General features: G+C 40.9%; 1 long non-coding RNA gene across 7 annotated transcripts in view; it reads right to left on the reverse strand.

Annotated features, from left to right (window-relative positions):
* Positions 1-27288, reverse strand: part of LOC132663585 (uncharacterized) — a 553467-nt gene that overhangs the window by 376158 nt on the left and 150021 nt on the right. For 5 of the 7 annotated variants that reach the window (XR_013551840.2, XR_013551837.2, XR_013551836.2 and 2 more), the window contains one exon: positions 13586-13644. The exons of the other annotated variants lie outside the window; for them this stretch is intronic. This is a non-coding gene — a long non-coding RNA (uncharacterized LOC132663585). The remainder of the gene's footprint in view (positions 1-13585; positions 13645-27288) is intronic. 7 annotated transcript variants of the gene reach the window in all.

A 27288-nucleotide genomic window follows, 5' to 3' on the forward strand; every position in this document is an offset into this window, starting at 1 on the left:
CTTTCTAGGTAAGATACAAAGCTTAGGAACCCTAGATGCAGAAATTAATAAATTTGACTCATCAAAAAGGTTTTTTAAAAATTATCTCCTAGGCAAAAAATACATGAATTGTATCAAAAGGGGACAACAGGTTGAGAGAAATATTTGAGTCTCATTTCACAAAGGCCTAATTTCTAATTTCTTTAACATAACTTGAGCATTTACAATTCCATAAGAAAATGATTAGTTATGGGGTGCCTGGGTGGCTCAGCCGGTTAAACCTCCAACTCTTGATTTCGGCTCAGGTCATGATCTCACAGTTTGTGAGTTCAAGCCCCACGTCCAGGCTCTGTGCTAGCAGCACAGAGCCTGCTTGGGACTCTCTCTCTCCCTCTTTCTTTACCCCTCCTCTGCTTGCACACGTGTTCTATCTCAAAATAAATAAACTTAAAAAACTAAATAAAGAAATAAAATGATTAATAATACACTGGAGAAATATACAGAAAATTAAACAGACAAGACATTAAAACAGTTCTTAAATGTATGAAAAATTTCTCAACTCCACTGAAGGAGATCAGAATATGTCACCCCAAATATGCCAACTTGGGCACATTGATTATTTTAGGCTGGAGACAAGTGAGAAACAGCAGGCATAGGAAGAACTTTCTGCCCTCTGCCAAAAAAGCAGGGTACGAACTTCCTGTAAGAAAGGTGTCTTCCCTGTACCAGGAAGAGGAGAGCCCTCTTACCATTAGAGATGAGGAGTCAATGCTGAGATAAGTCTGCACAAACAAATCTTATCAGAATAACCCTGATCTTACATATATTTTCCCCTCATATATTCTCATTTACTTCCTGGTCCCCCTTATATGTTTCCCAGTCACTTTCCTACAATTCATTGGCCTTAGAGGCCCAAACCCTCTTCTTTGTCTACTCACCTCTCCCCTGTTTATTGTCCTTTGTTAAAATGGTACATACACTCCCAAATCTAACTGATTTTTTGAGTTTTCACTTCTTTTCTGTGAAGCCCTCATGCATGTAAAAATATTGACATCAGTAAACACTGATGCCTTTCCCCTGTTAATCTGTCTTTTTTAAGTTTAGTTTGTAGGACCTAGAAACTAAACTAAAGAAAGTAGAGGAAAAGTTCTTCTCCTTTATATCACTCATAAGAAAAAAAACTAATTACAAAATGCCATTTTTACTTATCATATTGATCAAAATGAAAAAAAAAAGCCTTTGTTAACACACTGAATTATTGAAAAAGTAGTAAGTGGGTTAGCCCATGTATTGTTGGTGGGTGTGAATAATTTCAATAAAAACAACTTGGCCATCTCTCTTGAAATTAAAAATTAACACACCCATTTCCCTAGAAATGGTACTCCCAGAAACTGCCCCTAATGAATGTGTACATAGTGCAATTAATCATTTGCAAGATGATTCACTGAAGTATTGTTTGCAACAGAATGTTCACTAAGAGAGCAAACTAAATAAATAATATGGAAATCCTCTCATAAAATGGAATATCATTTAAAGTTAGACTGATAAGGACTGATAAGGAGAGATTCTTAGGATACATTTTAATTGAAAGAAAAATCAAGGTTCTGAGTAAAGAAAAAAAGGAACGTAGATATGTGCGCCCATATGTACATAGGCATAGAATATCACTGGAAGGGTCTACCAGAGCCAGTAAAAGTGGTTGCGGCCATTGAAGAAGCAGAGTTCTGAGGATATAGGTGGGGTATTTCAAAATTTGAATCATATTCATGCATTTCCTATTTAGAATATATCACATATGCTAATGTGTATTATAAATCTTTATGTGGTATTTTTGAAATGTGCTGAGCTACTGAGTCATTTTTTAGCGAATACACAGAGGAAACAGTCACCTCTTCTCCGTGTCTTCTCTAGTAAGAAATGATGTCTCCTTTTCTTTGCATTCATCATATGGTATGTGCTGTGGCAGCATCAGAAAGTATTACTGGTATTATGCTCACCTATATTCATGTCTGCTCAACCCCCTTTAAATCATAAGTTACTTGAGTCCATTCCTAGTGCCTTATTCATCTCTGTATTACCAGCATTCATCACAGTGCCAACACACAGGAATCTGTTGAAGTGACACATCCCTTGCCCTCATACTTTACATTAGAAGAAACTTTTGGGAGGGGGGAGAGTGCCACAGACAGGGACATATGGTGCAGCCCAGTTAGGCATGAGCTGCCCATCCATCCAGAAGAGATCTAACTGCCCTGTCCCCTTGGTTACCCTGACTGGTCACTTGACTATTCAGCTGCCCTTGTTATTGTAATCCCTCAGATGGCCATCTGCTCTGCTCACGTGGGAGAGCTGGCCCCAGGGAGAAGTGCTCAGCTGCCCTGCATCCTCAAATCAGGTCAATTACACCAGTGCTCCTTAATTGCTCATGACGGCTTGGCTATTGTGTATGAACCATCAGTAATTTCCAGTTCATTGTGGTTAAAAATTCTGGACTAATGAAGGTTCCAACCTGTCCCCCAGGGTCCCTGGCACCACTCAGCTTGTACATGTTGCACAGCATGCTAGATTCCATTTCACACCCTATCAGCCGCTGAATTTCAAGCTGAAGCCTAAGTTAAAATAAAACCATACCACAAAGGACACGGCAAGAAGTATCATTTAAAGACAATGATTCCTTCTCAGTGGAAAGAAACAGGGTGAGTACAACGATCCCGACAAGGGCCCCGATCGGTCCTCAGAGCAGCCGCCTGCACCCCTGAGCACAGGCTGTTAGGTGATGCTGCTGCTGTTTCATCTGAGGAATGACCAGTCCCACAGGTGAGCGATACGAATGACTTCCTGGTCCAAATTTAGGGGTTTTTGAAAAATTTCTGAGAAGTTAAATTATCCTTCCTAGACTTCTCATTTGAGAAACTCTGGTGTTCATTTTTCACCTTGTCCCGCTGTAAATGAATAATCTTCCTGAAAACTCACTACACTTTGAACAGTTGAGTTCCTTTTGTCTAGTGATGAACAAAGAAAAAGTTGATGGAAATGTCCCAGGTGGCACATTTGAACAGGCCAGATTTGTAACAAAAAACCAACCTCTTCTAGCTGTGTGATACTAAGAAATTTAAACCTTAAAGCTCTCCAACTTTTCTCTCTGCCCCCCTTCTCTCTGTATGATTATACATGTTAACAATATAATAATTATACATAATTATTCAGAATCACTTGCATATTGAAATACACTCTCAGGTCAAGGATTTCATTGATACTGTATTTGATAAAGTTAATGACATAGAGTGGATGTCCTGTCAACTTCACTTTCTCAGTTTTTAGACACCTATGCTTGGAGTTCATGTTCACAGAGATGCCTCTTCCAACATGATATTGCACTAAGCCAAAAGCCAGCCTTTTGCTGTCAACTCACAATACTGTAGCTGTTTTAGTTCCAACATTCTTTCCTGGAGTCAAGGAATTACCCAACTAAAAGGGAACTTCAAGACCATCTTTCCAAAAACCCTCCCTTTAAGAAACTAAAGAATCCCAATAGGTTAGATGTGTTTCCCAGTCACGTGGCTTAATAGTGGTGATCACAGATCTAGCACCCAGGTCTCCTACATCCTTGGTTAAGCACTGTGAGCCTCACAGACCTTCCACATGCCCAAGAAACCCTCCCTCCCTTCTTTCCTCCTCCTCCTCCTTCTCCTCCTCCTCCCTCCTTCTTCTTCCTCTCTCTCTCTCTCTCTCCACACACACACATGCACACACACAGAATTTTCTAGTATTTCCATTACCAAATGAAATTGTACCAATTGAATTAAAATAATAAAATTAGTTCCTTCTTTTCTTCATTCAAAGGAATTTTTAAAACCTACTTCCCATGACATACTAAATGCAGTCAAGGGTTAAAACATGCTTTCAGGGCTGCCTGGGTGGCTCAGTAGATTAAGCATCTGATTCTTAATTTTGGCTCAGGTCATGATCTCACAGTCATGAGATGGAGCCCTGTGTCAAGCTCGTGGAGCTTGCTTAAGATTCTCTCTCTCCCTCTGCCCCTCCCCTGTTCTTGTGCGCACGTGTGCACACGCATGTGCTCTCTAAGAAAAAATAAAATTAAAAAATAAAATAAAACAAATGCTTTGCATAAAATTCAGAATATATTCAAATTCAGAAAGAATCACTGGCTTAGAAAAACTAAATGTCCTTTAGAGGTGAGATTACATTTAAATTATCCTCTGCAGAAAGTAAGTTAGTATATCCTGATGGATATTCAGAAAGAAGTGCCCACAACCTTTCCTGGTGATCTGTCTCTGTAGTATTATGGTGGAGGGAACTCTGAACCAGAAGTCAGGAGACAGAGTTTTGGCCTCAGCAATGGTTGCTTCTCACTCAAGGTATGACTCTGAAAAAGGAACTTCTCCAGCTCTCATCTGTAAATGAGGGCAGACCCTTCCAACTCTGCCTTGCTGATTTCTATGGCTGCATGGCCTTTACACCTTAATTTTATTTTTTATGATGCTTTTTTGCAGTTTCACACAGACAGTAGACACATGTCCAAAAAAAAGTAGATAAATAAAGGCTATAGGTTGTGATTCTAAAGTGATTAATTGAAAGTCATGCTTGTTTTGTTTTTAAAGTAATCATTCCAGCAGTTGTCTTTAGGTAAGCATTGTTCTGTAAGCAATTATCTTAAGAAGCAATATGGTCTCAAGTCAGTTAATACAGCACATGTAAAACCTCACTACCTTATCCTAGAGCATCCTTTCTTTTTTAACACTGTTTTGTCTACATCATTCCATTTATTTGTCAGATAGGCCATAATTTGTGATTGTTCCTCCAAATCAAAACACTACTGAAAGATGACAGGTCATCACTGGGGGTGCATCAAATTAGTGGCCTCAGGCTTCAAATATACAACTAACCTTTGAACAACACAGTTTTGAACTGCATGGATTCACTTACATGTGGATTTTTTTTTTTTTTTTTTGATACAGGTATTTCATGTTTGGATATTGAGTGTTCAGAAGTGCTGGTTAGAACAAAGAATCAGACTTCCTTGCCTAATAATTGTGTTATTTGTTCACATAGTGGTAAATGTCAGTATTTTTTTCTTAGTATTACTCTTATACAGGAGAGAAAAAAATCCCTAATGGGCAATCAAAAAATTCTGACTGTGCTTCCATTTAAAAATACTACCTAGCAGATCCTGACATACCTTCCTCTGATTTAAATGCTAAAATATCAATGTAGAAAAGAAAAAGAAAATGTTAAGATAGATAAACTATTGCCAGAATTTGAAAGAAAATTCAAAGAACATTATCACCAAAGGAATTTGAGAGAAATATAACTAGGCTTCACCTCAGAAAACAATCCATCTTGATAAAAACAAAAAACAAAAAAAAAAAAACAGGGGCGCCTGGGTGGCTCAGTCAGTTAAGCAGCCGACTTCGGCTCAGGTCATGATCACGCGGTCCGTGAGTTTGAGCCCCGCGTCGGGCTCTGTGCTGACAGCTCAGAGCCTGGAGCCTGTTTCTGATTCTGTGTCTCCCTCTCTCTGACCCTCCCCCGTTCATGCTCTGTCTCTCTCTGTCTCAAAAAAATAAATAAACGTGGGGCGCCTGGGTGGTTCAGTTGGTTAAGTGGCCGACTTCGGCTCAGGTCATGATCTCGCGGTCTGTGAGTTCGAGCCCCGCGTCGGGCTCTGTGCTGACAGCTCAGAGCCTGGAGCCTGTTTCAGATTCTGTGCCTCCCTCTCTCTGACCCTCCCCTGTTCATGCTGTGTCTCTCCCTGTCTCAAAAATAAATAAAACGTTTAAAAATAAATAAATAAATAAACGTTAAAAAAATTAAAACAAAAAACAAAAAACGACTTTTTGTATCCCATATCATCTGACCCTTGATTTAAAGATGAAGGGAACAAAATGATAAAGTTAGCAGTCATCCATATACTTAGTAGATGCTGCTTTCATTATTAATTTCTTTTTTTTTTTAATTTGAGAGACTGTGCAAGCAGGGGAGAGGAGCAAAGAGAGGGAGAGAGAGGCTCCACACTCAGTATGGAGCCTTATGTGGGATTTGATCCCATGACCCTGGGATCATGACCTGAGCTGAAATCAAGAGTAAGACGCTCAACAGACTGAGCCACCCAGACTCCCCATTAATATTTTTCTTAAGTAAACATTCACATTCCTTTTGGGGTGAGGAAGAAGTTCTGAAATTAGATAGTAGTTCTTGTTGCACAACATGGTGAATGTACTTAATGCCACTGAACTGTGCACTTTAAAATGGTTAAAATGGTAAGTTTAGTGTTATTTGGCCACAATAAAAATAAATTCATTAATAAATAACTTCACACAGAAAAAAGGAGTAAAGTAAAGCCCCATGGACCCATCACCCATCTTCAACAATTATTAACCCATAGCCAATATTTCATTTAAATCTTTATTCCTTCCATTCCACACTGCATTATTTTGAAAAAATACCAGGCAGCATATCACTTCATCCATAATTATTTCCAAGTGTTTCTCTAAAAGACAATAATACTTTCTTAAAACATAACTGTTATCATGCCTGAAACTAATAATAATTCCTTGATAATCAAATATTCAATCAGGGTTCAAATTTCCCTCTTTGTCTCACAATGTTTCTTGATTTCAAATGTGATTCAAACAAGGCCACGCTATTTACTATGTCTCTTTTGTCACTTTCAAGTGTAGATTCACCACTCTTTCAAAATTTCCTCACAATTTAATCACTGAACAAACTGGATTGTTTGTCCCAAATATCTCCTGACGTTCTGAATTTTGCCAAGTACATCGTCATAGTGTTGGTTTACATGTTCTCACATCCCTTGAGTTTCCAGAGCACTAGTAATTCAATCTAGGGGCTCAAGCAGATTGTAGTTGGATATGTTTCATAAGAATACTTCAATGTTGTGTTACAGAATCCCACCAGGAGGCATGGGTGTTTGGCTTTCTCTTTTTCCATCATTTAAGACTGACCCATGGGTTTAAATGGTATCAGTCATAGCCACCCTTAATAATTCTCCATAAGTTTTTTTACCTAATAGTCTTAGCAGCCAGTAATAATATCGCCTATATCTATCACTTCCTTATAGGTTGCAAAATGGCATACTTTAATTCTATCATTCTTTCTCCTTTGATTAGCTGTAATGCAAAGATGAAGAAAGAATTACTTCATCAACTATTAGGATCCACTTAGACAGAGTGACAGGAAAGGCAGGATACATACTTCATTTCAAGGCAAGAGCACTGTCTCAAAAATCTCCAATCAGACTTGTCAGAGAGTACAAATGAGCCAGTCCCTAAGAATTACCAGAAATACCTGAGAGGGGATGGGTCTTGGGGTAGAGGGTGTCAAACAAGCAGCTGGAATTCCTGCTCAAACAGGGAACACATCCTACCGAAATTTAAATAACTGCTGTTAAAATAACTCAATTAGTATCCATAGACTCATGAGGCACAGGAAAATTCAAGTTACATTAGATTTTAGTACAATAAATTAGTAGGGAAGGGAAAAATTATGTATTGGACTAGGACAATTAAAATGGTTATTAAAAGTATGTATTAAATTCGACTGGGACAATAACAAAAATACTTGGGAGTTAAAAAATATACTATCCTTAGCTCACATGTTACACCAAACAGCACCAGTGAATTAAAGAACTAAATATAAGACATGAAACCAAAGAAGCATGGACTTCTTAGTGAATATTTATCTGACTATACAGTAAAATTTCTAAGCCTAACAACAACAAAGGGAAAAACCACAGCGCAAAAAAAAAAAAAAGAATATTATATTTTATTTCACATGAATTTTAATGTTTGTCAACTGTAACATAAAAGGTAAATGACAACTTGGAAAAAAATGAACAATATGCTTAATATATAAGAACTCTTATTGGGAGAGTCAGTAAGAAAATGGTAAACATTATAGTAAAATAAGATATGCATAAGTCATTCAGAATGAAGAAACAGATGCAAATTAAATCACAATAAAATTCTATTTTTTCCTTTAAAATTGAAACCAGGGGCGCCTGGATGGCTGAGTCAGTTAAGCATCTGACTCTTGATCTCAGCTCAAGTCATGATCTCATGGTTTGTGAGTCTGAGACCCACATCTGTCAGTGAAGAGCCTGCTTGGGATTCCTTCTCTCCCTCTCTCTCTGCCCATCCCAGTGTGCACGTGCTCTCTTTCTCTCTCTCTCTTTCTCAAAATAAATAAACTTAAAAAAATTAAAAAAAAATAAAATAAAATTGAAACCAATTTTTCCCCTTATGTTAAAACCTAGCATAGGATGGGGCGCCTAGGTGGCTCAGTTGGTTGACTGTCCGACCTTGGCTCAGGTCGTGATCTCACAGTCTGTGAGTTCGAGCCCCGCATCGGGCTCTGTGCTGACAGCTCAGAGACTGAAGCCTGCTTCAGATTCTGTGTCTCCCTCTCTCTCTCTGCCCCTCCCCTGCTCATGCTCTGTCTCTCTCTGTCTCAAAAATAAATAAAAACATTTTAAAAAATTAAAGAAAAAAAAACCTAGCATTGGAACTGGTACAGGAAAAAGAAAACCCATGCTCCATTTTCACATATCAGTAAAGGAAATCACACATCAGTAAAATTTTTATGAAGAACAACTTGGTAACATGGATGAAGGGTCTTAGAAATATTCTTACCCTTTGAGCCAAAACATCCTTTACTACAAATTTAGAATTTCTTTTAAGGATATAAATAGAGACATACATTCATATTCGTTACAAAGTTGCTCCTGGCAAATTTGGAAGACTTGGAAACAATTTAGATAAATAGTGCAATTATGAGATGAAAAACCATAGAGCTAATAAAAACGTTTTCAAAAATATTTTAAAACGTGTGAAAATCCTTCACTATATAATAATAAAGAGAAAAAATAAGGTTCAAAATTATTTCCATAGTCTGAATCCAATTTCATGTACATGCGCATATATATATACATAAGTATATATACACACTTACAAGCAAGTATAAATGTATGTCTACATACATACCTATATGTCTACATACACATACACATATATGTAAATACGTATTTATATATATATATATTGTATGTGTGTGTAAGTGAGTGAATAGATTTGTTTTCCTTCTGTATAAATTTTGTTTGGTTACATATTTCCTAATGAAACATAACTTTATAATCAAATTAAAGAAAAATTAATATTATTTTAAAAGAAATTTCTTGTTCGACTCAGCTGTTGCATCTACGTACATTCATTTCATTGCCATAAATTTTGAAAACATTTTCTATTATGTGCCAGATACTGTCACTACTGGGATCCATGGTGAAAGGGGCCTGGCAGTTATACAATACTTGAATAAGTTGCTGACCGTTCCCTTCTGGAAGTCACATGCGAGTGAAAAAGATCTTTACAAAACTAAGTATGGTTTTATTGTACTCAGTGCTCTAAAAGAAGTATAAACCAAGAGTGTTGTTGGTATTTAACGTGAACAGGGTCATTCACTACTAAGAGACAGAAGTTATCAATTCCGTTCTTGCTGTTATACGGTCCTGGTTTTCTCTTGAGTCATCCCTACCTTCTTAGTGCAAAGGGTTGCAAGAGTTCACGATTTTCCCATTAAACATGAGAAATAGTCACCAGCCATGCTTGTCTTTCTCAGCCTCTCTGCCCTGTTCCACATCAGCTAGCATCAGGTCCCAATCCAAACCAACCTTGGAGGTTTTGCTCCACGAGTTATGTGGGCAGAGTTAATGGAGCTATCACTTGCTCTTGTCTGCAAACAAGGAATGATGGATGGCTATCTGCTAAATGTATTGAACTTCAGTCCAAGAGAGTTGCTCCTTAGCATGCAAGAGAAAGAGAAAAATTAGATTTCTCATTTCTTCATTCACCTCCTGCATTCCAGGAATACTTGTCCTCTCTTCCCTTCTCATGCTAGTCACCAATATAACTAACAAGTTCCTCAGTGTCAACCCACAGACATAGGTTATTTAATGCAGTGCTCTTGTTCCTTCATTCCACAAACATTCATTGAGAGCCCATTACATGGCAAAGCTCTGTGCTAGAAGCTGGAGATACAAAATGAATAAATAGGGCTGGTACTTGGGCACTTGTGATATAGTGGGAGAGAGACATTAAGACAAAGCACTGAAATATACTATTGTAGGTGTTCTAATAAAACATACAGAGTCACAATTATAAACCTCTTTTATTGAGAACTTGCTATATAAGTTCTACCTCACATGCATTAAAAACATTCACTCCTTTGCAACATCCCTATGAGACGGTGAGAAATTAAACCAACATACTTTCCTGACCCTGTATTCTGGGACAATATTTTCCTGCTTGTATGCTAAAAATACTGAAACCAAGCAAAAGGAAGTACTTTTGTTCCATGAAATCTTTGTTCTTGGAAGATTAGACTGAGCCTATTAAAATAGTTTACTTATTAAGACTAAAGGTGTTCATCGGGGCTTGCTTTAAGATTTTTGCCTTACCATGGCTACCAACTCAAAGTTATTTTATCATAGACACTGCCCAATCCCAATCAATATTCTTCCTTGAAAGCTCCATCTTAAAAATCACACAGCTCCGGCCCTAAAACACTGTAAATATCATCCCCTCACTCCCCCATTGCAAGATGTTACTAAAAGTCAGTCACGCTGGCCTTCCTCCCTTACTTAGTAGGGAGGAAGCTTAGCTCTGCTTGACCAGCAGTCTTTCTCAGGATCTACTGAAAGATCAATGATCAGCAATTGAAATGACTCACAAGTCACCATTTCACAATTGTGTAAGGATAGACTCTAATCTAAACCTTACAATCCTGTCCATTCTGCCATTTACAGTGGATTAGAAGAAGTGATATTTTAGTGGAAAGTATGTGAGGGAATGGCGCAACGGAGGTGTCACTTAAGCTGAGTTTCAAAAGCCAGATAAAGTATTCATCTGACTTTCAGGAGAGACAATGATATTTGTGTGCAAGGAGACGGAGGCATGAATGTGTAAGGTAGGTTAAGAGAATTTAATTGCAGAAAGAGTACGTGCTGGAGTGGGGGTGTTAGGAAATGAGGCCGGAAGCATAGGTGGGGCCAGATCACAGAAAGTCCTATTTGCATCCTACGAATTTTGGTTTTACCTTGTAGGCAAAGAGAAAATGTGGAATTAGTATTTTTTTTAACCAGAGTGACATAATCAGTTTTGTGTTTCTATAAAGACTATTCTGGCATTGATTTCAAAGGATAAGTCAGGAAACCAGGCGACTCATTGGGAAGCATTTCAGTAATCTAGAAAGCATTCTGGCTGGTAACCCGGATGATGTCGGCAGTAGGGGGATATAGAGGATGGGACATATGGAAGAGACCAAGGCCATAAGATTTGATCATTAATGAGATGTCGTTAAGGAAAATGAAGAGCTTGGGATGACTCCAGGTTTCTAGTTTAAGCTAATGGGTACAATTTCAAAAATGGAAAATCCGAGGAGAAAATCTTTCTTGGGAAAAAAATAAAACAGGTATCTTCAGGTCTAGACATATTTTTTAGACATACTGAGTTCCAAGTAACTATGGACTATCTGGACAGGAAGTTGGATAATGATGGGGTCTCACAGAGGTCATATAAAAATACTCTTTCTTCTCTGAGCAAATTTTAAAAAATAGAAGACAGGAGTAAGACTGATGAGAAAGTAAAATATTATTACCTTTTCTACCGATAGAGGCCAAGAAAGAAGATGTGGCTTTAGGATCGTTAGCCAAAGGAGCCTGCTAGCACAATTGCACATACACAGGTGGGCACTCTCACCCTGCTATTGGCACTGAGGTCCATGAGTCGGGCAAAGAAGCTGAGAAGGGGTAGTCACACGCGTAAGTTAGAAAAGCCAAGAGAAAGCGATATCACAGAAGCCAGAGCAGGGAATTAGTCAGAAGGATGGAGGAAACAGTGTTAAAGATGGCATAGGTCTAGCAGGATGCAGCCAGAGAAAGATACGATGCAACTGGAAATTCAGAACATGGCAATCTGAGAGCAGCAGTCTAAGGGCTAAAAAGTGAGTATTCTTCTAATCTTCAAGGCTATGGAGGTATTACAAAACCTTGGGACTCGCACAGGGAAGTTATAGTAGAATATATGGAATGACAAGGCGAGGATCTTGGCTAATTCTTACAACCTTCTCTCATCTATTACATCCTCCCAAGACAGAAAATTTGGACAAAAATTGATAACCAGCTCTCCTTTTGTTTTTTTTTTTTTAATTTTTTAATGTTTGTTTGTTTTTGAGAGAGAGAAACAGAGCCCAAGTGAGAGAGGGGCAGAGAGAGAGTGAGACACAGAATCGGAAGCAGGCTCCAGGCTCTGAGCTGTCAGCACAGAGCCCGATGCAGGGCTTGAACTCACGAGCCATGAGATCATGAGATCATGACCTGAGCTGAAGTCAGATGCTTAATCGACTGAGCCACCCAGGCACGCCCCTCCTTTTTCTTGTTTAGTGGGTAAGATCAAATGGTTTATAAGATTTGGTACCAAGCTGCTTCTAAAGCTCTAAGCATTTATTTATAATAGTGAATGGATAATACTAGAAAGGAAAAGTTCCCAGAAGTGCTTCTGAAAGAGACAGAGAACAATTTGAGAAAGATGTTAATTACAGAAGGCTCTAATCATGACATTCTCTTTGTTCCAAGACATGTACCCTCTCATTGTTAGTTTGGAAAAATGTCTAGCCTGGCATACAAGTACCACCCTGATCCAACAGTCCTCTACTCCCTCCCTGCATTCCTTCATCCATCCTATTTTCCAGCCTAGGGGTAAGCAAACAAAAGCAGGGGCCCAAAATGAACTTCCACCTGTTTTTGTTAGAAAAAAAAAAGTTTTATTGGAATCCCAGCAACACCCATTCATTTAGGTACTGTCTATGAGTATCTGTAACATAGACTATATGGTGTTCAAAACCAAAATATTTGTTATCTGGCCCTTTACAGAAAATGTTTGCTAACCCAACAGAATCTAGCTTATTCTTCCCCATAGATACCCTTGATTCCCTCTTTCTTATCTTTCCTTTTTCTATTCTCACTTTGTGGAATCCCCTTCAAGTGCTACATATCCTTCAGGAGCTAGCTTTTCAGAATGCCATTTCTTACATGAAGAGTTCCCTGACGCCCCTCTCTCTGGAAGGTATTTCTGCTGTTTCTGAATTCCCATTACAGCTAGTGTCTGGCATGTGTTGGGGGATCAGTAACTGGTGAGTGAATGGAAAAAGGGGTCTATCTCAGAGTATTATCTCTACTGCCTCTATCTTGAGGGTAGGTCAATCTGATACTTCTCAAAGTACTGAACAGGGTACCTTGAACACTGTAGGACACAATGAGCATGTACTAAATGAAGGACTCAGAGGCAGTGGCAAGAATTTGTTAGAAGCTCCCACCATTCCAAATTTGGGATGCTTGGCCAAGGTAAACACAGATTCTGAAATCTTTGCAGGGCCCTCACAGCATTAGCTTTTATAGGATTTCTGCAATGGAAGCATTGCCTGCTTTTTATTTTCCTCCCTGGGATTTGAAACAGCTGAGCAGGAATCATGTGACAGAGGAATGAGAATTAACATTTGGGAGCTTGAGACTCACAAGTGAGCTGAAGAGTCCGGGGAGATATGAAATATGCCAGATCCTCATGGGTCATGAATCTACAAACAAAACCAAATTACCTTTGGTTTGCAGTATGCAAAGCCTAAAACTACAAACGAAGACCTGAGGTTTTTTTCTTTTTTTTTATTTTCTAATTATAAAATACATAGAGGATAACATTTACTTTCTTAACCATTTTTAAGTATCCAGGTCAGTGGCATTAAATACATTCACATTATTGTGCTGCCATCACCATTATCCATCTCCGCAATTTTTTCATTTTCCCAAACTGAAAAATTTAAGTTCAACACTTGATTGACACACTTGGAATCTGGATTTTTCTCCGATGTTATCATGGACAGTCTGTGGCCTCATCAATTCATCAACTTAGGTCACTTGGTGACTCTTCCCAAGTATAACTCAAACATACAGAAAACGAATTAGCTGATTATGCAGAAATAAAAATTTCTACAATGAAATTTTAGAAGAAAATTATTCGGTGTGTTAGAACTCAAAGGCGATTCAAAGGGTTACAAAGCATCCACCATTTTCTGATGGGTAGGTTTGGGGTTGTTTGTTTTCTTAAGTACTGAACAGAATTATTAAGAAATATATTTTATGCAAGCATCTGTTCCTTTTCCATACAAAAACATGAAAAATACTACTCCTCATATCATTCCCAGTGCCCAGCTATACTCATTTCCTGTTAACAGATGCTCCCATGTGTCCAAACACATTCCCAAGAGGGGATTCTGTATCTTCCATCCGAGCATTTCCAGTAACACGATCTTCTCGGCTAACATGGCAATCGCTGCAGGGTGTCCCACAAGGGGGCCACTCCTCACCTTATAATGTCTAACCACTGGAGTGTCCGTATGGTGAAGATTGATTTACAACCCAAGGTGTCTGGTCCCCGAGGGCCACTCACTTCACTCCAGCCTTCAAGAATCGTATTTCACAGTCCCAAATAACCCATTTGGGTAAACAATCAAATTGAGCACCAGAATTGCCGAGGGAGCAGATTTGGCAGCCAGAGAGCCGGGATGGGCAGCTTTGAGGCTTGGAGGCCGGGTGGATGTCTCTGGAGGTGGCACCGACACTGAGCCAGGCTTCTTGATTGGCAAGCACTTGGTTTCTGGTCCAAGTGTTTTCATCAGACAAGTCCAGGGGTTAACCACACTCCAGGCTCCAGTCCTCAATCCAGAAAGGCCGTGTCTTTAACACAGAGGACCAAATTCTGAAAGGAGCATGTTGGAGAAGTTTTCAATGGTTTTCAAGAGCTAGGGGTCTGTGGGCAGGCCCTAGGCAATTTGCACGCACCATGGGGAGAGAAGGGGCTTCCCATGCCGACACCTGGTGCACGAGCTGCACAGACTGGAGCATGGCACCTTTTAAAAAGTCACCCAAACTTCAGGGCTGGTGCAGGACAGGCTAAGGAAGTGCCTCAGAGTGCTCCATGGGCCGCCAGGGGGAAGACTGAGCTGGCGCCAGTCTGTCAGTCTGCCAGTCAAGATCCTAAGCTCTCTTCAGTCGAAACAGTTTTATATGTGTGTTATAATGATTAAAGAAGACAATTCGGCTGACACAAACAAACTGTATTTAGCACTTCATGAAGTGGACAGTCACCATCCTTAAGGGTCCAGAGAATTGTAAATGGAGCAGAAGGCAGGATGCTTTTGTACGGTAAAGAATAAGGGGCAAGGAAGTAAGTATAAAGCCCAGAGTTGGCTTGGCATTTGGGAACTGGATCACTGGTATACTGCATTTCTTGTCAATCGGCACATTTACAGGGACAGGAAAGTTATCTAAGTTTTGGTCAGCTGGCATGGCATCCTGGGCAGGAGCTGCTCTATCTTGGGGCTACAAAGTTTTCTATATATATATATAGAGAGAGATATAGATATTGATATGGATATAGATATCGATAGACCTATCGATATCTATAGATCTATCGATATCTATATCCATATCGATCTATATAGATATCGATAGATCTATAGATATCGATAGATCTATAGATATATCAATATAGATCTATCGATATCTATATATAGAGAGACAGAGAGAGAGAGGGAGAGAGAGAGAGAATGTGTGTGTATATATATATACATATATATATATATATATATATATATATATATACATATATACACATTCTGTATATATTTTTTTTAATATTTGGGGAAATGTATTTAAGAGTTCTTCTTTTTTTAAAAGACTCTACTGGCTTAAGAAACAAAAAACAAACAACACCCTCTGACGAGAAAACAGACACTTCCAGAGCAAAAAGACCGGGCAAGTTCATACCTACCGAGTGAGGGCCAGTGTTTGGAACCTGTGTCCTCCTAACCCCTGGATCCCTGCTTTCTCTCTACCCCACTGGCTGCTACACTGTGTACCCTTTAACTTCAAAACACAGAGTGGCTAAGCCATTTACAACGTTCTGGTCTCAATTCTCATTCAGCGTGAACAGCAGGAGAAAATGAAACCTTTGAAAGAAGCAAAAAGGATCTGCCTGTGGGCATCCTGAAAATCAATGGCTGACCCAGAACAACCGTGAACATGCCCGGCCCAGGATCCAGTGCTCTTTGCACTGAACTCATTTTCACCTGCCCACAAACCCCTCACTATCTTTCATATTTCTGGTTCCCGCTTACTCAAGATGTACAAGGTGCCCGGGGAAATCCTAATGCCAGAATTTCTCCCAAATTATCCCTACACCTGGGCGCCAAAGAGCTCTGGGATTTCAGTGCCTTCCCAGCTAGTGTTATCTTCAAATGCAGGCTTGTTATAATTGAGAGACTAGGCCCTTGAGACAGAATATCTTCCCCTTAGATGCTCTTGCTAAAGCCCTGAGTAAACTTCCTGAATGATTAGTACTCAATATCATGGTCAGCAACTTGGAACAAGGAGGAGATGCTTCATAACAGTACTGCTCTGTTCTTTCAGAAAAGGAAAAATCCTCATATATTTCCAGGTTCTTTGCACCCCATCATTCTCACAAGTCCAAGTACCTTTTTTCCCCAGATATTTGAGGAGATGTATTGATCTAACCAGCCAGTAGGAGGCAAATTATGTCACCCCAAACATCTTTTCTTTCATTCATATAAATGATAAAAGGATTCAAAACACCAGGACCCAAGGAAACAATGAGGAGAGTCCAATTCTTTTCTTTTTACAGTTGGGTAAGCTGGGCATCTAAGTAGCTTGCAGTAGAACCCACTTCCCAGTCCTGGATCTTGCTACCAAACTCCATGACAAGAGAAGGGAGATACTATATCTCCCTGGGAGATATATTTGCCTGGGACCATCTTAGGGGAAGACGGATGTCATCCCAGTGTAGTTACTAACATTGCCTCTGTCACTCTCAGAAGTGTTCCAAAGAAGACAGTAAATGACATGGTCACATCTCCTAACTACATGCATCCACTGGGTTTATCACTAAGATGGCTGAAGCCAGTGGAAAGAAATCAGAGAGCATACATAGCACTAGCACTTGGACTGAGCACCCAGAAAAACCCACCTGTGAACCCAAACCTTGTGTTGATATGTGTGCTCCTCAAATTCTCAGAGACACCCATGATCTAAAGTAGGTGAACAATCACTAACCCAGTTTATGGCCCCACTCACTGGGCAACCATGCCAGGAGACAGCCAGCTGGGCAGCCTCCCTGCTTCTTTCCTTCTCACTGCACCAAACCATTCCCATGAAACCCAAACCTTTCCAAATGAGTTTGGCTCTTGTTTTAGTTTTTGTACTAACTCCCTAGGGCCACTGGCTTTGGCAGAATTCTGTTAGGTTTGTCGTGTTTCAGAAGGATAATGATGAAGAATTATAGAGGGTGAGAGAGTAGGAGTAGGAGGGGGAGAGAAAACAGAGTGGAAGGGGGAAGGGAAGCAGGAGGAGGAGGGGGGTGGGGAGGACAGGAGGAGGAAGTATTGTTAACAACAAGACCACTGGGACAATCAGCCATGGGAATGATTTCAGTTTAAGCAACAAAGACTGTTTTGTTTCCTGAGCTCTCAACTGAGCAGCATTTGGCTGCAACAGAAGAAAGGGATCCCTGGGGAAAGGCGGGGGCTGGGCATTCAACTGCCTCTCTTGTCACCACAGGCTGTCATCTTGTCAGGAGCCCATAAACCAGGCAAAGCTGGTTCAGTCCGCACCAGGGGGAAGGCCACTGAAGAAGACCTGAGATCCTGCAGGTGTTTGGGGTGATGTTGCTGGGGTCTCTCTCCTTCCTCTGAACCTCCCCCTGGGAGATCCACCCTCCTAGAGATCCTCCTGCCTGGTCTCCCACAGACGCAAAATGCGGTTCGGGCCACTTGGGACATTAAAAATCCTGAGGCAACTCGCAGGGGGTGAGAAAGTAATAAGAAGAGATGGGCTTTTAACCACAGAACCCAGGAGCTCCCATCTTCCTTCCAACACGAAGCATGACCATGTTCCTCTCTCACCCTGCTTCCTTCAAAATGAAAACCAGTGCTCACTTGAGAAATGGGGACACAGTTTCCCACTGGAAGGCTGGTTCTGAGGGTCAGGGACAAGATAACAGTGTGCTCTCATCACATCTGACACCATGGCACTAAATGGCAGCTCTCGTCAGTGCTATTAAAGGGCTCTGCATTTGATTCGTAAAGAGGTCTGAGTTTTTTTCAGAAAGAAGTAAATGGCTTCCTAGAAAGAAGCATTACCCCTCAGTCACAGGAAGACTGTTTTAAAAATTACGTGCATTCAGGCAGGTGTCTGAAGCAACAGTAAGCCCTGGTCTCGCAGAGAAGCCCTTCCAGCATGCCCCATTCCACAAATGAGCATGTCTGAACTCACAAAACCACCTCTGTAATAACGGAAGTGGAGAAATGTTCACATCGTGCTGGCCTTGCACCCACAAACCAGTATTGTAAGGAAGGGCCCGCGATACACAGCCCATGTAAGCCCCCATGTGAAAGGGAGAATCTCCCTAAAGAAAACTCTGACAGCAGGGCAGGGTGTCTGTCTGCCTTAAACTTGAGAAATCCAGGGCAGATGAGGCAGGTGTCCCCTCTTTGAAGTTAGGCCAAGAATCGAACAACTTTTTCTTCTCCTCCCATCTGCCTACTGTCCCTCTCACTTGTTTTTCAGACCAAGTGCATTCAAACCCCAAAACGGAGAGCTGGCACACTACTGCACGCTGTCTTTATGGAACACCCTGCTCCCCGATGCCTTTGGCTAGCAGAACGGATTCAGAGCCACCCTCTCTGGAGCACCATTCGTTACCGCTCTGAACAGGCTGGGACTTGCTTTCAAAAGGCAGCTGGGCCTGGGGACCATGTTTCACTTCTTGACACCATTAATTGGGTTATGAGTCAGAGTCGTAATGAAGACAAGTTCTGGTGTCTCCTGCAACTGTCCTGGGAAATGCAAACGCACAGGCCCAAAAGCCACAGAGGGAGGGAGAAACGGACAGATTTGCTTTGTTTATCAGGCCCACATGGTCACCAGATAAATGGTCAGTGTCATGGGACTCCTCTGTGGACAGACCTACAGTTTTTTCTGCTGCTCCCAGAGGCCCCGAGATGTCACAGTCCCTCACCCAGAGTGCCTCATTAGTAAGAGGAGGAAGTAGGAGGAGGCACATGTGAGTTCAAAACAAACTACAGAAGGAGGCTTAGGGGAAGGAGTATTCTAAGAACCCATGATGGTAAACGTGAGGCAAGGCCTGGTCTTGCATGCAAACCAGGCCACTGCATGTTCAGGAGCGAGACCCGCTCTCTCTGTGAAGGCAGAAAAAGGAGAGGGAGCAGCAGCAGCAGGCCACCCTGAGGAGCAAACCCCAGAAGGTTTGGGTCAAAACAAACGGCCTGGGCTGACCAACCTCGCAGAGGGCAGTACGCATGCAGGCCTGCAAGTGGCCAGTTAGGCTGCACAGCACGTGCAGGCTGACAAGTCTATCGCCACAACGAATTCACAAGTCCAGTTACATTTATAAGACTGTTGGCCTCTCTCCTGTGTCCCCGCATCTCTATCAGACTTCCTTTCGTCTTTCGGGTTGCATGTGTGCAGCTCCAGCTGCAGTCGCACTAGGATTTTAAAATCCCCTGGTCTGTTGAATTGTTGACAACTAGCAGGAGGCTCGTGCACAGTTCTTCAGAGAGGATGCGTCATGACATCATCCACGGTAGTTACAACAGACACCATCCACAGATTCTCCCTCAAGTCCTTCGCTTCAGGGCAGTTTTATAAATCCCAGCATTTTACAAACCAAACTACAGAAAGGCACAAGATCAGATGAAGAGTAACTTTCTAAGACAAGTATCTGGGAGCCTCCTGCAGGGGCCAGGAGGGGACACCGGTGTGCCTCTGTCTGTATAGACACCTGGTTCTGGGGGCACGAGAAAGCTGAGGGAGGAGGTGAGCAGGAGGGTAAGCCAGGCCCACATGCTGCCCCAGGGAGTTTGGGCAGCAGAGAGAGAGAGGGGAGGGTTTATGTCTTTGAGGCCGTATACTTAGTGGTTCATTCTGAGTACTGTGCCGTCAGATTGCCTGGTTCCAATTCAGCTCTGTTATTTGTGTCCTTGGGCAACTTCCCCAACCGCTCCTGCCTCCTTTTTCTCTTTTGTGAAATGGAGAGAATGAAAGTACCTGCCTCACAGGATACTTGTCAAGGTTAGAGGAAGTAATACATGTGATGTGTGTAGAACGATGCCTGGCACAAAGTAATTGCTCAATACATGTTAGCTCTTATCACTAATATGACTTCTCCAAGCATGTAATCACGTTGACTTCGTTATCTCCAAGGAAATGGAAAGTCACAGGCTCTTCCCCTGAACAGAATGGAATACCAACCCAAACAGGCCGGACAATCTGACAATCTGGTAGCACCAAAATTGCCTGTTGCCTCCACTTTCTCACTCAAAACACTAAATAGAGGCTTTCTTGCTGGAAATTTCAAAGACAACAGTACCAGATGAGGCACACTGAGCAGCCTGCCATTCTGCTGCCAACCTTGGAATCAGGGCACCTGAGATTGGACCATCAGCTCTGAACTGCGTTGCCTCTGTTAAATCCAAATTCAGCCCTTCCTCAACTTCATCAACTTCCTCAACTTCATCAAGCAGCAAGCCGCAAAATCTGCATTTTCAGGCAACAAAAAGCTAAGGATTTCCCGTTAACCTTAGCTGCTTATTAAAACTCCCATCTTGAGCCCTGCAATCGAGCCTAAGAATATGCTGATTTACCCTCAGCTAGTGTGCCCTTATTCATTAACCGGCATCTTTCCACATGAAGTTACCATCCTGAGAATTTCAAGTGTCGTGGCTGAGCCCACAAGATGGCTCAGTCAAGTGAAACTCTTGGGCGAAATCAGCAGATGAAACTTCAAATGCGCCCCACCTTACCCCAGGTGGGGCTGTGTCTTAGGAACTCTTGTCACCAAATGTCATGTTCGAGTGTCGATAGTGTTTTCATCTAAGTTGGTCTGAGCTGAGAATATTTCTGGGCTCACTTACTCTTAAAGACAACCCCAGTGTTTCACACTGAGATTAACACTCTTTGACACAGCCCACACTGCCAGAGTGTAACATTTACAAGGGGAAAATAACTTGAAAGTGAAGGAGACCAAAAAGGCATAATTACCCAAGGCAAACTGTTTTTTTTTTTTTCATTCAGTGATTACAGTGGTTTTAAAGCCTTATAATTTATCATAGCTCGGAACAATTTAAATCTCAGTTGTGCTCCTCTGAGAAACCGAGACACTTCCCTTTCTTTATTCCTTCTGACAGGCTATTCTTTTAATATCATCTGAGTTCTAAGATGGCATAGACTGTACCTTCCCTACATCACACACAGAAAAAGAGAAAAGTGACAGCGACAGACGTGTGCCTTTGCATTAGGCTGCAATGCACAAATAACCAAAGAGTATAACCGTTCCAAATGGCTGTAATTTCTTCCAGGTTCAAGTATCAGTTTGCTTGTTTTGCTGCTGCTAATCACCTCTTAAACAAACAATTGCTTTATCTATGTACTGTGCCTCATTTCACTTTCAAATTATGTGTGTGTTTTGCTCCTAACAGCTTATTATGATCTATAATTAACAATTTTGCTGAAAGCAGAGCCGTGCATTGAGGAGAGCCCACATGCTATCTGAGAAGTACTTGAAACAGGAGGCCTTTGTTTTCTTCACAAATTTGGCAAACAGAAGGTACCTCCCTTCTCTACTGTGCAGTCTTCTCCAGAAGTCCAGAAGTGTGCAGGCAGAAAATTAAAAGAAATATTTTGAATTCTGGCAAAACTTCAGTTTGCTATCCTTGAATCTAAATAGACCAGGGGTTCTCAAATTTGTCCACAATTGAGAATCACCTGGGGAGCTTTCACAGGACTGCTCACACTTCACCCAGACCTATTAAGTCAGAACCTCTCTGGGGGTGGACGCAGAAGTGAGTACTAGTTAAAGCTCCCAGAGGATTATTAAAGTACAGTCAAGAATGAGAGCGACTGTGGCAAATTGTACAGTCTACCTTTCAGGAGCCCAAAGAAAAAGGTAACACTGATAAGAATTAAATGGTTAAAAGCTGAATTTACTAGACTGCACTAAAACTTAGATTATTTTCCAAGTACATGAACATCTCCAATCTAAATGACTTGCAGAAGATTCTTTTGACCCACCTCTCAGCTTATTCAAACTCACCAGGCAAGCCGCAAAGTTGCTTAAAAATTTCACCCTTGAAAGCAGGTCTTTGAGATAATGGAATGGAAAATCATTTGGGAACAGATTTCCTGGATGTATTCTTGAATAGGCAACGTGCATTTCTCCTGTGGGTCAACCACTTTAGAACTTTCTCTGTGAGGCTTGACAAAGTTATTAAAGACACAGCTCCTGAATTCATGTGTTTAAAGGTCTGGGTACAGTTCTCCGCTTTCACACAATCTGTTAGATGGGAGGGAAACTAGTTTCTTTTATGCACATCGGAGAAGCTGGGTATAGGCTTTAGTATGAGTGAGACATCAGAACTTTTGGATATAGGCATCTCTTTTTCTTTTGTGACACAGGCTTAAAGCCCTGCCCAGAGAGTTTCTTCTGGACCCGACACTGAAGTGTTCCAAATTTGTTCCCTGTACTCTTCTCTACCCCAGCACAACTCTCTCTGGAAATTTCTCCATCCTTTATGTCTTATTCTCTTGGACTTAGTATCAACTAGCTTCTTTTTTTTATGAGTTTTTTTAATGTTTATTTATTTTGAGAAAGATAGAAAGAGAGAGCATGAACAGAAGAGGGGCAGAAGAGAGAGGGAGACAGAGAATCCCAGGCAGGCTTCATGCTGTCAACACAGAGCCTCACATGGGGCTCAATCCCACAAACTGTGAGATCATGACCTCAACTGAAATACCTGACTGAGCCACCCTGGTGCCCCTCAATTACTAGCTTCTTCTTATCAACCAGTTCTGTACATGCACATTCAAATTCAAAGTGCTAATAGGGAAGTCTAAAGGGATGAATTACATACTGCACTTTTTTTTTGGCAACTTTCTCCTCTCAAACTTCTAAACAACTCTTTCTTTACCAAACACACACATACACACACACACACACACACACACACACACACACAGACCTGTGTTCTCTAATCCAGTGGTTCCCTGGTCATTGGACTCAACTAGGGAACTTTTCAATTATAATTTCCTAGGCTCTACTGCCTGATTCTACTTCAACAGGTCTGGAATGAGGTCCAAGAATTTGTATTGTTGGAAGCTCTCAAAGTGATGCTGATGATCATCCAAATCTGGAAACCACGAATCTACTCCTCAAGAGAATACCAGGTCAGATTGAGGGAGAAGGGAAAGAGTCCTTCAACAGAGATGCATGGGGAGAAATATTTAGAAGTAGGTAAGGATTTCTGGCACCTCTTTAAGTCATGGTGCCATTCTGGCTGACACAGCAGCTATCCAAGCATGTGCTGCAGATGTGACACGGTTCAGAGAGTGAACAGCTCCAGGGTTTGCAATCTATCATCATCACTGTCCAAACAGTTTGGGATATGTCAAGGGACAGAGCTACCTTTGGCTATAATAAAGATTCTCATTTTCTAAAACCTACTCTCCATGCAATAAACGAGAAAGCATATGCTGTATCAGAGGGCCTGCTCCTCCAGCAAAAACCTCCAATTAGAAGGTGAAGAGGAGTGGAGGGTCTGGGAGGAAGGGAATGCTGGTTAAGACGGTTTATCAGAGATTAAAAAGCATCAAGCACAGAGAACAGGAGATCTTACATTTAAAAACCAGTTTAACACAGAAACAGTTTCCCTTTCTTGACGGAACAAACAAGGGTTGAGAAGCTCTGTAACTCTTCTCAGTATCTCCCATTGGCTGATTTGCTTCACAGAGTCTCTTCGTGAAGAAAACACTCTGCAAGGCAAGAAATATTGTGACTTAAATTGCATTCATGAGATTCTCTGATAAAAAAAAATCAATGTGTCCGATCAATTTTTCTTAAACAAGTTCATCATACTCTAGAGTGATCAATAGGGAATGTTTTTCAGCTGCTTCCCAGCCTTCCCACTTCAGTAATTGCTAGAATTTCATATCGACAGGCCATAGGATGCTTTGAAGGCTGAATTGATCCATTAGCCTGTGGTGCTACAAAGCTGGGCCACAACAATAACGTGGTGTCCCCCCAGGGACCGGGGCTGAAATCAAACAGAGGTAAGCCATTACATTATATGTTTGACCCTGGAGGAGCCAGGCTCCAGCTTCTATCTGTAACCAGGGAAGAAGAAAGAGGAAGAAGAATGGAAGCTGTAGAAGGAGGATGGGACCAAGAAGAGAAAGCAGCAGAGGTTGGGAGGGAAGAAAATGTGGAGAGACCTACAGCCTGACTGTAAATGGTCCCCATCGAAGAGGAAATGCTGTGTGGTCGGGGTGAACCACATATGCCGGGCAGCTGCAGTCAAGAGAAAAATAAACTTGAAAGGACTCCAAATGGGAAGCTAAATGATGTTCATCAGTATCATTTTGGTCTTGAACTTTAGCTCATAGCTCTTCTTTAACAGTGATGTGAATAATTACTCATGCCTGGGGCGAAGGAGAAAGGCAGCCTCTAACAGCACAGCTAAGGAGAAAGGGGCAAGGAGGACAGGGAAAATAGAGAAAACTCTTCACTTTCACCAAGAGGTAAAATTATTCATCTTGTAATCATTTCAGGACAGCTGTACTGAACATTCATGCAACCCACTAGCTCAGCAGGTTATCATAATAAGGATTACAATATAAAAAGCATCTCAGAGAAATCAAGGTTTGATTCACCAAAAAGAAGTCTTACCATAGGGGGCCAGGTCATACTGCCTTTGCAGTACAAAGTCTAACTTTGGTAGCAGGAAAATAAAACCTGACAGAATGTATGCTAGCAAGAAGCACCGATTCGCCTGTTACAAAGCTGCAGTTAATCTATTAATCACAGAATTGTTCATTAGCTATCCTACACACTACAGTTACGCAGGCTTCTCAGAAACCTGTTGGAAAGCAATGTCTGTGGAAAGCAAATTTGCACATGAGATGGAAATCGCCCACCACATGCTAGCATGGTTAACCTGCAATTTTTATGTGGAAATTAGGGATGCCTTATTAAAACTCAAAGCCAGGGTTTTGCTGCTCTCAAAGACAAGCATATGTAGATATGCCACTAGCACAAGCATTGTTCTGAGTGACAGGATGGCATATATCAGTTGCTGGGTCAGACCTCACCAGAGGATAAACTGACGTGTTCCATGCTGTCACACATTGCTTTCTGCATTCAGTAGACATCCCAAAGGACGGTGACCTCCTTGGCAACTCACACGTTTTTCAGTTTCCATGAAAACCTAACCCAGCAAGCTCATGTGGGTATTTGCTCAGTGTATTTCATAATGAGAGTCCAGCCTGTATCTCATCCAAATATAATTAATCTGTCCACTCTGAATAGACAGCTGCAGTATCACCTATGTAGTTTTTTTTTTTTTACATAAGAAGCTAAATGTGGGAGAGATGAAATTACAAAAATGATGACTCTGTTTCAATAATAGGTTTGTTGAGCATGTTACTAGATAAACTCATTGACAGAGGTAGATAATACTATGCCATTGGCAATATATTTATTTGAGCAAATCTACAGTGAATTATGGAAAATTAATATCTTGCTTCTAGAAACAACCACAGTGGCTCACACTGGGCAGAGATATGGTGGTGATACCAACCTGGCTTCTCACTTAAAGTGACATGGACAAGCTTTGCCATCCAAGTGTCTGCTACCAAGGCATGGGGCTAATTTCTACACAGGACAAGACAGGCCACACTCCAGACAGGCCTCTGTGCTGCTCCTGTCAAAGTCTCCACTGGAATAAGTGATAGGTAAGACTGTCTCAGGAAATGAATGTCATACACACTCTGTCTATGATCCAAATAACTGGGGAGATTTTATAGAATACATATCCCTAAGGCCCACTCCCAAAACTTGTGATTTGCTAGATCTAAGATGGGTTCTGGAATCTGTAAAGTTCTGTAGATGACTCTGATGAACAGCCTGGGGTGGGAATCTGTAAGGTCCATCTGATTCCTTAGATGCTCTGAGTCTTTACCCTACAAAGCATACATGGACCAGTGCGTGTTAAAAACACAGGCTCTCAGGCCCCACCCCAGACCTACTGAGGCAGCATCTGCATTTAAACAGGATCTCCAGGTATTTCATGTGGGCAATAAAGTTCAAGAAGCACTTGTTTCTAATTTGTTTGCACATCTATTAACTTTCTTGAAGCTACCTACCTAGCGCTCATGGATTACCACCAGCTTGCTTCATGATGCAAAGAAATGCCTTCATTAAGTTATGCTATTGGATTTCAATGAGTCTCATGAAGAATGTTCTGTTTTTTAGTAAAACCATTGCTTAAGACATCATATATTGCTTAAGGCTGTCAAATGCCTCTTGCTTGAAAGGGCTATGGAGGAAAAAAACATTTTTTTAATGAAAAAGAAAAAGGCAGAAAGTAATACATGTTTTTTGCATGAGAAAATACAAATAAACAAAAGAAGAAAGCAAGCAAATAAAATTGATCTATGATTCCACTATCCAAATAAAGATATTGTTGATATTTTGTTATAGAGTATATATACATATTCTATGTGCGTCATCATAAATAGTTTCACGGAATGAAAAATAATCATTTTCAACATGGTTTTTTATGCCATCATAAGATTCTGATATGAACATATACTATTTTAATAGTGGCATGGAATATCACTGTATCTCTCTTCCCTCAGTGTTTACTTCTAGTTACTTGTTTGCTGGTATAAACAATACTACAAGAAACATCCTAAACATCAGCATTTGGGTTTGTATATCCCTGAAAATATTTTTAGTATATATAATATCTAGAGGCGCCTGGGTGGTTCAGTTGGCTGAGCATCCAACTCTTGGTTTTGGCTCAGGTCAAGAACTCATGGCTTCATGGGTTCAAGCCCCTCATTGGGCTCTGCTCTGACAATGTGGAGCCTGTTTGGGATTCTCTCTCTACTTCTCTCTCTGCCCCTCCCCCACTCGTGCTGTCTCTTAAATCAATAAACTTAAAAAAGAACATTAAAATATATATATAATATATATATACACACATGCAATATACATATATATGCACATAACATATATACGTATATACGTGTGTGTATATATATATATACGTATATATGTATAATATCTAAAAAAT

The sequence above is a fragment of the Panthera onca genome, chromosome D4, assembly GCF_046562875.1.
Source record: "Panthera onca isolate mPanOnc1 chromosome D4, mPanOnc1 haplotype 2, whole genome shotgun sequence".
Lineage (NCBI taxonomy): Eukaryota > Metazoa > Chordata > Mammalia > Carnivora > Felidae > Panthera > Panthera onca.